General features: G+C 38.7%; 1 long non-coding RNA gene across 3 annotated transcripts in view; it reads right to left on the reverse strand.

Moving 5' to 3' along the window:
* LOC105505046 overlaps positions 1 to 14,177 on the reverse strand; it is a 126,348-nt gene extending 112,171 nt beyond the window's left edge. Inside the window, exon 1 of one of the 3 annotated variants that reach the window (XR_001000688.1) lies at positions 13,977 to 14,171. This is a non-coding gene — a long non-coding RNA (uncharacterized LOC105505046). Of the gene's footprint in view, positions 1 to 13,976 lie in introns of all 3 variants that reach the window. The other 2 variants (XR_001000689.1, XR_001000687.1) reach the window with 2 other exon arrangements.
* Between the last annotated feature and the right edge of the window lie 1,940 nt (positions 14,178 to 16,117).

Consider the following 16,117-nt stretch of genomic DNA (forward strand, 5'->3'; position numbering starts at 1 on the left):
AAAAAAAAAAAAAAAAAAAAAAAAGGAGAGAGAGATTTGGACACAGAGATACAGAGGAGTAACAGAAAAGAAGGTTATGTGAAGACAACGGCAGAGATTGGAGGGATGCATATAAAAGCCAAGGAATGCTAAGGATTGCCAAGAGCCACCAAAGATGGAAAGAGACAAAGGAAGATTCTTCTCCAGAGCCTTGATAGGTAGCATGGCCAAGTCAAAACCTTGATTTCAAACTTCTGGCCTCCTGACTATGGAAGAGCAAATTTCTATTGTTTTCAGCCACAAAGTCTGTGGTAATTTGGCATAGCAGTCCTAGGAAACTAACATACCATCTATCCAGCTCTACCTCTCCCACTGCTTCCAAACATTCACCCTTCATCCAGACAGAGGTCTCTTCTCTGTCTCCATCTTCCAATTCATTACGATACCTGTTTGTCCTTTCCTTCTTCTATAAGTAGCAAAGCATAGCAGTGTGCACAGCTATAAATGGTCACTGAGTTAGAACTGGCTTCTACTGTTCTGCTAGGCAGGGCACTTGTCCCAAGTGCTGAGTCAGAGTACACTTGATACAAAGAGGCATTTCATGCATTTGTTAATTAAAATAAAAAGTGAACAGATATTAAGGTTTTTAAGTAAGTGCTTAGAGTTATAAGTAGAATTACTTATCACATTGTTTATTGAAAAAATAGTTGTTTAAGTGAGACAGCAATTTATAGAAAACAGATCTGCAAAGCCATAGAAGACCTTCCTTAGCTACCTACCTGTTGTAAACTGTATAAATTATAGTGGCTTAAATTATAAATTATATAATTATATACAATAATTATAAATTATTAATATATTAATTATAATTATATTACATATAATTATTTATATATAATATATAAATAATGTATAATATATTAATATATTAATTATAAATTTATATATATATAAATTAACTGGACCAAAAATGGCTTCTAAATGGTAATTCAATAATCTAGAGCTCTAGCAAGGTTGCCCTCATTATTATCATTTTGATGGTTGGAACAGTATATGAAAAGCTCCTTAAGGAATTAGAAAGACCATCTGTATTCTTCCAAAAATACCTTTTATGGTAACATGTGCAAAATAAATACAATTTTTAAAAAACAATAGGGACGAGACAGTTTATAGTACATATTGATCAGACAGTTATGAGCATTAATCATGCCACAGATTTGAAAGACAGTATCTGAAATGTGAACGTAATTGCTCTCTGTGATGGCTGATCTACAGCTGGAGCCTGGATACCCTGGTATGTGTGTGTGTCACGTCTTAGCAGACAACCTGGAAGGCATTCAAAGGAGTGAGCAAAATGGTGAAGAGGCTTGAGGAACAGCAGAGGAATGCAGTGATGTTTCAGTTGAAGAACAGATGTCTCAGAAGAAACTCAATTTCATTAATATATAAGAAAGATTTTTCTAAAAAATAATTACGCTTACTTATTAGTACTCTTAATAGAAAAGTCAAGCCAATAAATGAAAGATAGAGAAAGATAAATTTTGAATTGTTATAAGAGAGATTCCTAAAAATAAGGTTAGTAATTGTGAATTGTCCCTGGAAATGTTCACATGAAGACCTGTAATTTCTCAACAAGAATATCTCATTTATCTTTGTAGTCCTCATGCATAGCACAGTTCCAACGTATAATAACTGATCAATATATATCTGATAAATAAGGTGAAATTCAAGTAACTGATGGTAGTTTGGATTAAATGTTTCCTTCCAAACCTAGGATTCCAATATTTTAGGATTCCAAAATAAGCTCAACTATGAGTCACTAATTTTTTCTTTCAATGAGTCATATAGTCATAATTTCCTTTATACTGGATGTGTACTCCTCAGGAAATTAAAGAAGGATCCCAAACATCTTATTAGGAACATTTTAGGTAGTACCATGCAGTAATTAAGTGTAAAATATGAAACACTTAAGAATCTTCAAAGGCATATATTTACACCTATACTATTAATCTAAAATTTCCCTCATTCAAGGCAAAAATGGGCCACGATTTACCAAATCTTTATCACAGACATTATGCTTAGTGCTTTAATATTCATTCTAGAGTATTTATTGAACACTGACTGTGTGTCACACACAGCTAATATTTATAACCAATTTAGCAAGGTAGGTATTAATATCTCCATGTGAAAGCCAAAGGAGTTATGTAACTTGTCCAAGTTCAGGCCACCGCAAGTCCATATACAGCCTTTGTACAAACTTTAAAAACAACAGCCGGGCACGATGGCTCACACCTGTAATCCCAGCACTTTGGGAGGCCAAGGCAGGTGGATCACAAGGTCAGGGGATCGAAACCGTCCTGGCCAACATGGTAAAACCCTGTCTCTATTAAAAATACAAAAATGAGCCAGGCGTGGTGGCATGTGCCTGTAATCCCAGCTACTCGGGAGGCTGAAGCAGGAGAATTGCTTGAACCCAGGAGCTGGAGGTTGCAGTGAGCCAAGATCGTGCCACTGCACTCCAGCCTGGCAACAGAGCGAGACTCTGTCTCAAAAACAAAACAAAACAAAAAAACACCGTACCTCTTCATCAAATTTTAATCCATCTGTAATAAAATTGGCCACAATATACTGATTTTATTAAAACAAGACAGTTTACTGCTCATAAAATTATCTTAATAAATATTCAAATTTATCATGTCTATTACATAACTAGTGTACACTTTAGATGTGTTTCTTTGTGCAATGCACAATCCACTCAGCAGTAAATGACAATCCTGTATGAGCTATAAGGACAGAACCAGAATTTCACTCCAAAGTACCGTCATTTACTCCCACCCTAAATGAGAATGATTAGTAATTTCACATAAATTCTGGCTGCATATGACTGCTGTCTCCTTTCAGCACTGTTTCATTCTCAAAGTACTCATAAAATATATTTATGTGGACATAAACCCACTGAATACATGGAAAGCAATTAATGCTGGATGGCTAGGAAGGGTGTCTCAGAGAACCCCTCATCAGTCTCTCCAGGCAAGAACTGCTTCTCCAAAGCCTGATTTTACCTACCAGGAAATTGAAAAATATTCTTAAGAATAGTATAAAATAGTTGTTCTCATAAATATCACCCAAATAACTCAATCTAAACCTTAAGGTATAATTATGACAAAAATGACTTGAATCAGATTTCACTGTGATATTAAAGAGCTTCGGCTCAATATTCAGTCAAATTATGGAAGATATTAAGGTAACAGGGGTTTTGCCTTTTCCTAGAGATGATATGCCAGAGTGTGAAATGGCCTTAACACCCACTGAGAATAAAATTGCCCTTAGTAGAGCAATGCATGTGTACATGATGCTTTGCTCATCCAAGCCACACTTTTTGGGTTTCTATTGTGTTGTAGGTTTTGTTAGGTGCTGAGGACACAGTAACAATCAGACCGATCCAGACAATGCTCTGCTCTCATTCCAGCTGACAAAATTAATGTCAAAAAGAAAAATGCAGTAAGTGCTACAACAGAGATCTAGACAAGGTGTAGCAGGGTCACTTGGTGGGACCCTGCTTTGTCCCACATGCAGAATTTCTTGGGATTTAGGTAAATAGAGCTCATGATAATGTAAGTAAGCTTTAGAGTTAACTTAAAAAACAATCCCAGGACTGGCACAGTGGCTCATGCCTGTAATCCCAGCACTTTGAGAGGCTGAGGCGGGTGGATCACCTGAGGTCAGGACTTCAAGACCAGCCTGACCAAATCCGTCAGTCTGACGGAGAAATCCCATCTCTACTAAAAATACAAAATTAGCCGGGCATGGTGGCACAGGCCTGTAATCCCAGCTACTTGGGAGGCTGAGGCAAGAGAATCGGCTTGAACCCAGGAGGCGGAGGTTGCAGTGAGCTGAGATCGCGCCATTGCACTCCAGCCTGGGCGACAAGAGCAAAATTCCATCTCAAAAAAAACTCCCTACTATCATACCATCATATTTGGCTCATATTAAATATATAACAGATGTGAAATGAATAAATAAATGAACTTTCCAGCTTACAAATTAGACTTGGGCTATAAGAAAACATCCACATCAATTATAAAAGAAGTGTTCATGAATACAAAATATTTTTAAATACCCAAAAGCCTAAGGCAATTTGAATTGAGGAGAGATGCAATTTAAATACAAACCTCATACTGACCAACTTAAAAGACACATAAATTATTTGTAATGTCTATCTGAGCTATTTAATCATATATTTTCAGCATCTCAGTAACACATTTATTTTTTTTCAGTCACGTGGACCTTTTTTTCTCTTCTAAATCTCAACCATATTATCTATCTGGCTTTGCAAGAAAGATCAATAAGGAGAAGCTCTAACAATTTCCATTGGTTTTCCGTAATCCAAACGGAGATGATCCAGGCTTAAACAAGATGTAGGGGGTCTGCGGATAGAGGAAGGCTGATTCCTTGCTGTATCTATAGAGGAGGCCTACACTTATGAATTCCAACTTTTTAGGTGGATAATTTGAGATGAAGGTTTGTTCTTTGAACATTTTTAATCATTCTATCCTGCCTCCCAAGGCTTCCAAGAGACATTTTACTGAAATAGAAGTAAAATGCTAAATACTTCACTCATCTTTTCTTCTAATTCTGTGTTTTGACCTTTTTTAAATTTTCATCTCACATTCTATTATAAATAACCTGAGGACAGGAACATTGTCTGTGCAGTTCTCTCTAATCAGCATCTATTCCAGCACCCTACGCAATGAAATACTCACAAAATATTTCCTAGTGATTGAATTGGACAGTAAACTACTGTCTAATTGAAATGAAACTCAAAAGTTGGGACCTTTTTTTAACACACTTTATGCAATGTCTGATGTGAAGGAAAATCACAAAATATGAGAATTAAAAGAGGCCTTGAAACTATTTTGTTATTATCAACAATTTATTTTTTTAACGCTGTGAATTTCCTCCATCCGAATTTCTACCACTACCACATAACAGAAAGTAGTTCCAAACTTTCTATGAGGAGTCCCTGGAACTGTAGAAGGGGAAGAAAAGAGAATATAAATACAACTTTATAGTATACACCACAATACACTTGCAGAGAAGATCCACTTCTCAATAACTTAATGAAATTTTGGAACCACCTAGGGCTACAACTTTGTTAGATATTAGCATTCAATACAATTTAGTAAAACAATTAAATAAGAGCAGGCAATTTGGGTTGCAAACAGTTAAGAAGGCAAAACCAGGTTTCGATTAACTGTAAATTTTGTACAGAGAAACACTGGTAAGTTAGTTCTTGATTTAAAAAAAAAAAATAAGTTTAAATTTATTTTTGAAAAACAGGTCTCATGTTCATCTGCTCTCCAGGACTGATAAAAGATGCAAGTTCCCACCCTATCTTTGGTAGGTGCGTGTACACAGATCTGATAAGGAACTACACAAAGGGAAATGTTAAAAGTTGATCATTCTTAGCAACGTAAGAAAACCATTAAAGACAAATATTTCCACAGGTACTTACAAGGTGAAATTTTTGTGTCCTAGCTTTTTTCATTAACGAACTTTCTCATCGCCCCTAGGAATCTGAATACAAAGAAATATTTCTAATTCTTCCTATAGGTCTACATAAATTCCCTCCAACTTAACTTTTCTCCTTTCCTGAAATCAAATGTACATCTGTTTTACACAGGAGCAGCACAATGCTAGGCAATTAATAAGTGTGTTGGTGTTCATGCAACAGAGATTTGTTGCAACTATATGTAAACATTGTACTATGTCCTGGAGTACTACAGATTGAGCAAAATTATATAAACAGAATAGCCAGTATTCTTGATTTGAAATTTAAATATCAATACAAATAAAATGAAATAGTAAAGAGGTGAAGGGAGAAATGGGAGGGGATGTGGATGGGATGGGATGGGGAGGGGATGTGGATGGGATGGGATGGGGAGGAGGGAAAGGGAGGGGAGGGGATGGGGTAAACTGATAGAATAAAAGACAATGGGGAGATTATTATCTTATTCTTGGCCCCACCTCACTCTTACATGATTATCATGCTGTGGTTCTACATTTTTCTAAATTACTATAAAAGTCTTAAAGACACAGTCTGCCCTGTGTTTCTTCACATCTTTAGCACTGCCCAAATGGAGAATATAACTCTGAGAAAATAAATATTAATAAGTGATATGGCTTGGCTGTGCCCCCACCCAAATCTCATCTTGAATTCCCACGTGTTATGGGAGGGACACAGTGGGAAGCAACTGAATCGGGGGACAAGTCTTTCCCGTAATGTTCCCATGATAGTAAGTTTCATGAGATCTGATGGTTTTAAAAAGAGGAATTCCCCTGCACAAGCTCTCTCTCTTTGCCTGCTGCCATCCATGTAAGACATGACTTGCTCCTCCTTGCCTTCTGCCATGATTGTGAGGCTCCCCCAGCCACACGGAACTAAGTCTAGTTAAACCCCTTTCTTTTGTAAATTGCCCAGTCTTAGGTATGTCTTTATCAGCAGCATGAAAAATGGACTAAGACAGTCAATCAGTACCAGTAGAGTGGGGTGTTGCTGAAAAGACACCTGAAAATGTGAAAGCAACTTTGGAACTGGATAACAAGTAGAGGTTAGAACAGTTTGGAGGGCTTATAGGAAGACAGGAAAATGTGGGACAGTTTGGAACTTCTAAAAACTTGTTGAATGGCTTTGACTAAAAGCCTGAAAGCAACATAGACAATAAGGTCCAGGTTGAGGTGGTCTCAGATGGAGATGAGGAACTTGTTGGGAACTGGAGTAAAGGTGACTCGTTATGTTTTAGCAAAGAGACTGGCAGCATTTTGCTCCTGCCCTAGATTTGTGGAATTTTGAACTTGAGAGAGATGATTTAGGGTATCTGGCAGAAGAAATTTCTAAGCAGCAAAGCATTTAAGATGTGACTTCAGTGCTGTTAAAGGCATTCAGTTTATAAGGGAAGCAGAGCATAAAAAGTTTGGAAAATTTGCAGCTTGACAATGTGATAGAAAAGAAAAACCCATTTTCTGAGGAGAAATTCAAACCAGCTACAGAAATTTGCATAAATAACGAGGAGTTGAATGTTAATCCCCAAGACAATGGGAAAGGTGTCTCCAGGGCATGTCAGAGGTCTTCACAGCAGTCCCTCCCATCACAGGCCAGAAGGCTTAGGATGGGCTGGGCCCTGGGTCCCCATGCTGTGTGCAGCCTAGGGACTTGGTGCCCTGCGTCCCAGGCACTCCAATGGTGACTTATAGGGGCCAAGGTACAACTCAGACTGTTTCTTCAGAGGGTACAAGCCCCAAGCCTGGGCAGCTTCCATGTGGTGTTGAGCCTGTGGGTGCCTACAAGTCAAGAATTGAGGTTTGGGAACCTCCACCTAGATTTCAGAAGATGTATGGAAATGTCTGGACACCCAGGCGATAGTTTGCTGCAGGGGTGGGGCCCTCCTGGAGAACCTCTGCTAGGGCGGTGTGGAAGTGAAATGCGGGGTCAGAGCCCCCATACAGTATCCCTACTGAGGCATCGCCTAGTAGAGCTGTGAGAAGAGGACCATCATCCTCCAGACCCCAGAATGGTGGATCCACCAACAGCTTGCGGCGTGCGCCTGGAAAAACCGTAGACACTCAAGGCCAGCCCGTGAAAACAGTCAAGAGGAGGCTATACCCTGCAAAGCCACAGGGGCTGAGCTGCCCAAGACCTTGGGAGCCCACCTCCTGCATGAGCATGACCTGGATGTGAGACATGGAGTGAAAAGAAATCATTTTGGAGCTTTAAGATTTGACTGCCCCGCTGGATTTTGGACTTGCATGGGGCTTACAGCCCCTTTGTTTTGGCCAATTTCTCCCATTTGAAATGGCTACCCAATGCCTGTACCTACATTGTATCCAGGAAGTAACTAACTTGCTTCTGATTTTACAGGCTTATAGGTGGAAGGGACTTGCCTTGTATCAGATGTGGACTTCTGAGTGAATGCTGGCATGAGTTAAGACTTTGAGGGACTGCTGGAAAGGCACGATTGATTTTGAAACGTGAGGACATGAGATTTGGGAGGAGTCGGGGAGGAATGATATGGTTTGGCTGTGTCCCCACCCAAATCTCACCTTTAATTCTCACGTGTTGTGGGAGGGACCCGGTGGGAGGTAACTGAATCACAGGGGCAAGTCTTTCCTGTGCCGTTCTCGTGATAGTGAAAACGTTTCACGAGATCTGATGGTTTTAAAAAGAGGAATTCCCCTGCACAAGCTCTCTCTCTTTGCCTGCTGCCATCCATGTAAGATGACTTGCTCTTCCTTGCCTTCTGCCATGACTGTAAAGCTTCCCCCGCCACGTGGAAGTGTAAGTCCAATTAAACCTATTTCTTTTGTGAAGGTATGTCTTTATTAGCAGCATGAAAACGGACTAATACAATACGTCATACAAGAGAAATAGAAAATGACAGCACTAAAAGCAATGCTATGAACGTAACAGCCCCAAGCATTAAGGAATCAGGTTATTAATTGTTACCTGAAATAAACCACGTAAATATTGTCTCAAAGTTTTACTTCTTAAAATCCATCATTGTGCCTTTGAAATAGGAACTTCGGAATTTTTAGAAGTGACACTCCTATAGTATTTATAGTAAAAACTACATCTTTCAAGAGCAGTTTGGACTGGATTTCTACATTTATCATAACATGGATACATTTAACTTTCTAAATATTGAATGTTTCTTCTCCGATCCTGTTCCTCATGGAGAAAGAGTCCCAGCAAAAAAAAAATGCTGAAGCAAGGCCCCAAGCTTCTAACTACTTTTACTAAGTGACAGGGGACACTGGCGCCTTATTACTTAATCCCAAGGGGAAGGTCTGCCATGCAGGAACTAGCAGCCCTCAGAGTCTAAAACCTGGAACATATAACATCCAACTCGCATGCTCACACATACGCATTTGCACGTGGGCTGACTTGCATCCAGGAGACAGCCCCTGAGCTCTTCACAAATTGCAGAGAAGGCCAGGAAATCAGCTCCAAAGATGATGTGCCTCTGCCCTGCTTCAGAGGCCCCAACTCACATCCTAACGGCTATGAGAGGTTTCCATGATCAAATCCAGGTGCAGAAGGCAGAAGTGAGGCTCACAAATGGTCCATCCGGGCTTTTCCGTGGAGCCCGTTTCTGCCCGACCCCCTTGAGGAATGTAAATGATCTGTTCAGGACTGAGCTGCTTTACCCTCGAGGATGTAAATTATTCATTACCCCCTCCTTCTTGCACATTTTTACTTTCATTTTCTCCATCTACTCCCTGCTTTCTCTTTACCAATTTATCTCTAAGCTACCTCAATTGCCTTCTTCTGCTCTGCTCCCCTCAGAAACTTAAAAACGAAACCAGATTCACAAGCCAAATAACTGGATTAGATTTCTCTTCAACATATTAGAGAGTAGAGAAAGCGTCTTTGTAATATGTTTGATATTCAGCCTTTTAGAAAGCAATTCCTTAAATTACTCTGTTTAAATCTTTGAACTACTTAACTTTCTTTGATAGCACACTAACGTTGCACTAAAACCTGTGCAATGTTATGAAAACTTTAATTTCTGTAGTCAGTGCTTCCACATGAACAGCAGGGGGCAGTAGGATACCAAGAATTGAAGAAATTGTCCCGGGCTCTGAGAAACACTGTTGAATTACTGCAGTGGGTCTGTGTACTCGTGATGATCTCAGCCCTCAGATGAAGTCTTTTGTTTTGTGTCCTATTTTACAATGCACCGTTCAGTTTTCTATATGAGTTGTGGCTTAGTCACAGTATTTCACTGTGACAGCTTAGCTTAAGAAAAAGAAAGGTGAAGGAAAAAAAGGGAGGAAAAGAAAAAGAGAAGATGTAAATGCTTCCAAATAAAACACATCATGAAAAGGAAAAAGTAATCTTGTATATACATATAAAGTTTGTCCCTTCTCTGTTCCCATCCTAGATACAGTTTTTCCAGATTACAGACTGAATTCATCCCTATTCCTCCCCCAAACACACAAACACACGCACACATCTGCCATATAGTTTTCTGTCAAAACAGATTTCTTATAAAAAGAAAAACAACACAAAAAATACAAAAAACTCTTTTAAAATACTTGACTTTTTAAAAAAAATTCAAAAAAATCTCTCATTTTCTGTCCTTTATCAAGCTTCTGAGTATAGAATTTTAGTTTTTCATGCTGTTTGAATATTAGTCAAAATACCTTTCATTAATGTGAATGTTGCAATAAGATTCTTCCTCTGAAAATGCACAGCTTCAGATAAATAGCCAAAAGCTATAGTTGTTATCTATATCTGATATGTTTGGAGGTGGAATATGAAGTACAAACTGAAATATGAGAGACTTGAAGAATATTCAAAGATTGTTGAAATAGGACAGGTTGGGAAAGGTTCTTAGTAATCCAACCCTCAAAGTTAGCAAATATGAAACTTCTTTTATGCATAATTTGAGTTATACCCAAAATATCATACCTGCAAGCCTAGTTTCCTCTCCTACCTAGACTAGAATTCCCAGGGTTATTTATGTGTTCTCATACAGTTATTAATTTATTACTGTGGTATAGCAGATGTATTATTTCAACATCTGGTACCAAAATTCCTCTTGAAGGAGGGATTCTTTGCTCCCTACTGACAGGGCCCTATCTGATCCTCTGGCCTTATCTCCTACTATTTTCCTGCTTACCAGCTTTGATCACTCACAACAGCTCCCTTGCTGTTCCTTAGAGCGTACTAGGTACTCTATGCCTCAGGGCCTTGGCCCTAGCTGTCCTCTGTCAGGAACAATCTTACCTCATTTATCCAAATGATTCATTCCTTTGCCTATTTCAAGTGTTTGTGCAAAAACCACTTCCTCCGTGAGGCCTTCCCTGACCACCTATTTAAAATGGAATATTCTCCCCAGCATTTTTTATGCACCCTTTCTCCTTTATTTTCCTCAATAGCACTTATCACCATCAAAAACGCTACATATTACACAGGTAAATATAATACAGGAGATAACTGAGACCAAACATATCAGCCAACAGAGGGCTCAACTTCAGTGTTAAAACAAAAAGAAAAATAGGTTGATTTCAAAGGAAAACCCAACTCTATGCTGTATATAAAAGACAAAGACTCACCTAAAACAAAACAATTCAGAAATGCTAACAATGAAAGGAAGGATGGGTAAAGGTCTACTAAGAAAATGCAAATTAAACAAAGAAAGAATTGAGATTTTGAAATTCAATAAAATAAAATTGAGACCAAAAACCATTATTGAGACAAAGAACATCTTATAATCCTAAAGGCTACAATTCACAGTGAAAATAAAAGATTTATGAAAAGGTATGCAGTGAATAACATAGCAGCTACTTTCACACGTAGGAATTATAAGAGATTCAAAGAGAAATCGAAATACACTAATAATAGCAGACTATAGTACATTTACCTTAGACAAAAAAATACAAAAACACTTATGAAAATTGACTCTAATTTATAATACAGACATGTATGCCTCAATAAATCACATAAATAGAATATAAATATTCACCATAATATAATAAAACTAGAAAGTTATAATCAAAACATAAGAAAGCCCCATCTTGAAATTTAAAATTTTTCTATTAAACATAGCTTGCCACAAAGGGAAATATCAATTAATACTGAGAATTTCTAGAAAAAAAATGAAAATATGACATTAGAATTGACAAGACGCAGCTAAAGAGTGTTCAGAACAAAAGTGATAATTTAAATAAATAATGAAATGTACGAATTAGATATTTCACTCAAAAAGAAAACGTTAGATATATTTAAGGTTCTTTTCCATTTTGGATTTTGGATTTAATTTTCTTTTTAATTGAGCAACCTAGTTTTTTTTTGTTTGTTTGTTTTGTTTTGTTTTGTTTTGTTAGCGTCTCCCTCTGTCACCGAGGCTGCAGCACAGTGGCGCAACTGGACAGTCTGCTCTTGAACTCCTGACCTTGAGTGATCCACGTGCCTCAGCCTCCCAAAGCGCTGGGATTACAGGTGTGAACCACTGCACCCAGAAAGCAACCTAGATTTTAAAACATGAGATAAATAAGCCTAACTGTATTTAGCTACATCTAACATTTTTACTAACAGTTGTAATACTGGTAGATTTTGGAAACTATTATATATATTATGGAGAAAAGTAAATTATTCTGTTAATATCATTTAGGAGCCATGATTTTCAGCATCGGGGAAAAGAGACGCAACATAAAATCAAGTAAGTAAAAACCCTATAATCTTCTATTAGAATTGGAATATCGACACAAATTTATTATTTATTTTCATCTTTCTTTGAAAAACTACATCTCTCCTAGATCTTGTGTTGAAGAGTCTGGGAAGTGATAAGCCATTTAACCATGAACATCTTTAAGTGCAGATTGTAGCATCCAAATACCTTTTTCACTAGAAGCAATCAGGACACCTTTGAGAAATGACTGATTCTACGTCTGAGGCAGTAAATGTACAATATGACACTGGAACTCTTACAGTCTCAGAAAGCAATCAAGACATTTGAGCTTGTGTCAAATAAAGGAGCCAAAAATGACCAAAGATGGGCAATTTGAAATTCAAAATAGATAATCACTGCAATTATATAAAAGTGTAAACAGAGATGCAGATACAATCAACATGAAACTCCTGGAAGCAACAGGAGATTCAATATGGTTGCAAGATACAAAATTAGACACAGAAATCAGTACCTTAATTTATGTAAGAATCTAGCCATTATAAGGAAAAGTAGAAGAGATAATTCCAACAAAAAAAGAGAAATACTCTAAGAATACATTTAACAAGTGAAAAACCTTTATGATGCTTTCTTGAAAGATACAAAGCTGAAACTTGAGCAAAAGAAAAAATAAACCTTGCTTTTCAAAAGGAAAAAAATGTCAAAAGGAAAATGCAACATCATAAACGGAAACGATATGCAGAAGATTTTTTTTTAGAAAGTATTTTTACACAGCTATATTCTATAGTTTACGTGAAAAAATAACCAAGCATATAAAAAAAACTTCAGAAAACAGCAATAACGCAGTCTAGCCCTACCAGATACTGAAATACAGTCTCTAATAAAAACAGTATAATATTAGCCCATAAGTAGACAATAAGATCAATGTGGAAAAAAAAAGAAAATATATCTTTGATCCAATTACAATGTGGAAATTTATGTATGCGATAAAAATATTTAAAATCGCTCCTCAGGGGGTGCTTTTTAAATTAAATGTTATGACAGCTAAAAAGTCATTTGAAAATAGATAAAATTCACATAGGTAGAATTCCTGCATATATGTTCGTGTGTACATACATATTACTCGTGAATCGTATAATGAGGAACCAATCTGACATCTCCAAATTGAAGGATATTCTGGAAGACCACTGGGTTAGACTTTTCAGAAATGTCAATACCAGGAGAAACAAACAAAAAAAGGCTAGGAAACTGTTCTATATTGAAGGACACGAAAGAGACTTGACAACTGCAATATGTGATTCTTACTGATGCACTATGTGATTCTTGTTAAATCTCGGATTTACATTTTACAAACTATAGGGCAAAGAAGGACATTTTGGGACAACTGAGGAAATTCAAATATGAAATATATCCGATTATTGTAATCTAACAATGTTACATTTCCTAAGCATGATGATGCGCATTGTGATCCTGTGGTCCTCAATTGAGGCAATTTTGCACCACTCCTTTTTCCCCCAACCCTCACCACCACCCCTCCCCCCTCCACCCCCCAACCACACCTTGTGGGTTTGGCAGTGTCTGGAGGCATCGTTGGTTGTCACAATTGGGGGAGGGGTTTGCCACTGGCACCTAATGGGTAGAGGCCAGGGATGCTGCTAAATAGTGGTTGTTTAGCTCAGGACACCCCCACCCCACCCCGTCACCCCCACCTCACGGGCACAGACAGCAAAAATTCATCCTGCCCAAAATGTCAATAGCGCGGGGTTGAGAATGTAGAACAATCCCTTTTTCTGAGGGGATACATACTGAGATATTAGGCTGAATCACATGACATTGTCTCTTGCGTAGGTCAAGTATCGGCAATACTTAAGGACGAAGGGTTATGACGTTCATAACAAACTCTCAAAATAATGAACAAGCCCTTCCGCCCTGGCTGCCCCGCGACCTAGGGGACCCGAGAAGGGCGCACTAGCCCGGGGCGCGGAGGCCAACCCCGAGCCTGCGCGGTGGGAAGCGCTGAGAGCTCACTGCGCACGCGCCGGTCGGCCGGCCGCACCCACGCGGCTCAGCTCGCAAAGTTGCAGACAGCCGGCGAACCGCTCAATGCGCTTCTTCTGCCCGCCGCAGAGAAAGGGAAAGAAAACTCCGCAGGGGCTCCGTTGGCTTCTTGACGAGTGACAAAGATGCTTTCCCAGATAGCAGACCGGAGCCCTGCTCCTTTGCGATCCGCCAAGGGCCGCAGAGAGCATCCTCATCCTTTTGGGCACCCGTGTCCAGGAAGAGCCCGGCCATCCCTTTCCAGACTGGATCCTTCAGAGGTGAATTTTCGTCGGTGGATTCCAATTTGCTCCGTCTGACCAGCCTAGGCAATCCAGCATCGCGTGGAACCAGTGCCCCTGGGCACACTTGCTTCACGCCGGCGCCGGCTCCGCCTCGCCAGCAAGCGCATTCCCAGGTAAACATTTTAAATACCTTAGAATTCTTCTGCCTAGAGTCTCTAATCAAGAAGTTTGCCCACTTTTTCTGTAAAGAGCCAGAAAGCAAATACTCTAGAATTTGGGCCTGGAAATGTCTCTGTAGCGTATTCGTCTTTGTTTTGACAATGTAAAAACCACTCTGAGCTGCTGGCCTTACAAAAATAGAATCATGAGGACTGTGATGATTAAAGCCTAATCACTAATGCACCCAGCACAGAGGCTAGAGCGCCAGTGAGTCCTCCACCGCTTCCTAGGCCCGACCATAGTTTTGCAGTTAGGATCCAGGTTTTATGAGGACTGGGACCCACCCAGGTTTAGTTCAGTCTCTTGAATCCCTCCCTGCACCTGCACCTCAGCTCCTCCCCCTAGGCCGGTGGCCCGTGGTGAGTTCCTGGCAGCCTCCTAAGCCACCAGGAAACACTCTGACCAACTGCCACGCCCTCCTTTGCTCCAAAATGACAAGCTCTTTTCATCTGGGAGCAAAAGCTGAAGTCCCCACATTTGAACTAAATGAGTTTAGTGTAAAAGTAATACAAGATTATCTCAGACAATTGTATTTTAATAGTATTTTTTCTGGGGATAAATGTAGTATATGTCTACCATGGTCATTTGGAAAATTCTGAGACCTATATAGGAGAAAATAAATTCTCCGTAACCCTAACCCACAAAAAATAACTTTTGAAATGCTCGTCTATTTTTAAATTATTTTTTAATGCATATTATAGGACAACTTACTGAACAATTGGATTTTTGAAATACTTTTAATAAAACTTGTGTTGTAGTACAGCATACAAGAAAGCGTACAAATGACAAATACATTTCAGTAAACTTTCAAAGATTAACACAAACATGTCCGGGCAACCACAACCCAGCTCAAGAAATTAACTAATAGTAGCATTCTTCATCTCCCTGTTAGTTTTGTCTATTCTGACATTTCACATGAAATGAATTACTTGGTAAATATTTTATAGTATTTGGTTTATTTCACTTTATATTATATTTGAATTCTCCATGTCATTGCATGTAACAAGTCTTTTTTAAAATTTTATTCTAGGCTGTATGAAATTCAGTTATATGAGTATACACAATTTATTCTTTTTGCTGTTATTTTTTCTTAATTACAGATGTATTGAGATGTACAGTTCATCCACTTAAAGCGTGCAATTCAATGTGTACAATTCAATGCTTTCAGCGTATTCACAGATATATGCAACCATCACCACAGTCAATTTTAGAAAATTTCCATCACTTGGCAACTTCATACCCTTTAGCAATTACTCCCACAACCCCAATTCCCTATCCTTTCTAGTCCCAAGCAACCACTAATTTTTCTGCTCTATAGATTTGCCTATTCTGGGCATCTCACAAAAATTGCATCGTATGATATGCGGTCTTTTGTGACTGGTCCCTTACGCTGATACTGGACATTCAAGTTCTTTCCAGGTTTGGAGCTATTACAGATAATACTTC

This window comes from Colobus angolensis, unplaced genomic scaffold (genome assembly GCF_000951035.1).
Source record: "Colobus angolensis palliatus isolate OR3802 unplaced genomic scaffold, Cang.pa_1.0 Scaffold98, whole genome shotgun sequence".
Taxonomy (NCBI): Eukaryota; Metazoa; Chordata; class Mammalia; order Primates; family Cercopithecidae; genus Colobus; species Colobus angolensis.